This window comes from Triticum dicoccoides, chromosome 3A (assembly GCF_002162155.2).
Source record: "Triticum dicoccoides isolate Atlit2015 ecotype Zavitan chromosome 3A, WEW_v2.0, whole genome shotgun sequence".
NCBI lineage: Eukaryota > Viridiplantae > Streptophyta > Magnoliopsida > Poales > Poaceae > Triticum > Triticum dicoccoides.
The window spans coordinates 175,530,540-175,532,593 of NC_041384.1; positions in this window are offsets into that span (position 1 = coordinate 175,530,540).

Genomic DNA, 2,054 nt, shown 5'->3' on the forward strand with positions numbered 1-2,054 from the left:
CTGTGGGGATCAGAGGGAGTATATTGTATGTTCATAAGCGAAACAAACGTATTGTACCCACCCTAGTCCTCTTTCAATCGATCTTCGGACCCCGAGATGAAATCGAGAGAAAACGAGTGGGTGCATGTGTGATACCTAAGGCGGATTCAAAATTTTGAACCGGTGATCATAGCATCCGCAAATCATATATAAAGGGTATTCAATGTTCGTTTCGCTTTTGAACGTACAATATACTCCCTTTGATCCTTTCTAGTTTACATATAGGTTTTATGTGCAGTCAAAGTATCTCTACTTTGATCAAACTTATAGAAAAAGTATCAACATTCAACAATGCCCAATCAATATTGTTAGATTCGTACGTACTCCTAGATTTGTATTCAAACAGAGACGGTTTCCAATTTGTTTTCAACCACGTGAATGTGCTTGTTCTCGTGCATGCTCTTCCTACTAAGTTTTCGCCACGTATAGCCAGTCTAATAGCAACTTTTTTAAGCTCCCTGTCCAATAGTACTAGTGGAGTACTGACAACATCTGTAGTAGAGTATGCAGTGCTCATAGTACTCCCTCCTTCCATTTATATAGGGCCTAAGAGCAAGTCTAATAAGGCCTAGTCAGCAGGCTATAAGACTTGACATGTCATTAAAATCCTACTTGGAGGAGTGAGGAGAGAGGAGAGAGAGTGAAGCAGGCTCTTATATTCTATATCCTGACCATAACACATAGATCAAGAAAAAAGTATGCATGCAACTCTCTTCCAATCATATACCTTGCTCATGCAAATATTAAATTCTTAGAGCCAACCTAATAGCCATTAAGAGCCAACTTACATGGCACTTTTGCCGATGTGAAGGAGAGAGATGTGAAAAAGTAAGTGGAGTGAGCTCTCATGCAAGAGCCTAGCTATATACGCATTCCTAGGTAAATACAATAAATATGAAGAAAGAGATAGTAGAGAGGAGATGGGAAAAAGTACTAATACAATAACCAACCTTTTAATTTCTTTGCGGGAAATAGCCAACCTTATAGCCCACACTATTGTATGAGTGCATATAGATGATGGCTATAGATGACATGGCAGTTCCTTATAGCCATCGGCTGGCTATATTATTAACCATGCTCTAATGCGTTTTTCAAAACCTCCTTTGACTATTGACAAGATTAATAGTACATGAGATGTATAATGTGAAAATTATATCATTGGAAGCTCCTTTCACATACGAATTTGACTGTATGCTTTGTGTAAGTTGCATGTCATATATTATTACTCTAACATTTGATCAAAGTTAACCTCAAAAAATGCATTAGGCCCTGTAGATGGAAGGAGGGAGTAGTAGTGGAAGTGGATCCTCTGACGTAGGATCCCTGCCTTACCCTCCCTTTCGGTCACTTACTAGCGGTCCCATGCTTGCTAGGCCCCGCATGTCAGTTACTCAATGGGTTCAGCCACTTCAGGGGGTCCTCATCCGTAGTATAGTCCCTCTGTTTTTATTTACTCCGCATAAAACAGAGGGAGTGGTAGTATAAATGATGCGGGTGGGGGAGGGGAGGGACATCGGTTTGCTCTCAACTGCGGTCCCACAAGAGAGCAAAAACGCAAGACGAAGCGCGTTCCATTCGGTGAATGACGTGGAGGGTCCAGCGTGCCGGGGTGCAACGGGAACACGACAAGAGCGATGTACAGTCAAAACCGATTGACCGGTCGTCACTGGAACCACTATTCACACCAGAACCTTCGCTACCCGGTCCCCTAGCCCACATTCCCCCACCTTTTGATCCCTAGGCCGCATCAAGCGTCCCTAGTTTGCCAGAAAGCCATAGTGCCCCGCAAGATCACGTACTACAAGATGCTTACGCCGGAGCGCCGTGCAGAAATCGCGGCGGTGGTCGGTGCCATAGACCTCCGTTCCCAAGATCACTTTGCGGTGGGCCAATCCCCGAGTTCTCTGGAGCCAAGCTACAAGGAGGAGGAAGCCGATCCAATGTTCATGGCGGAGGTCGTGACACGGAAGGCCCCCGATGGTTATGATAGGATGGACGTCGACTTCGTGCCGGCG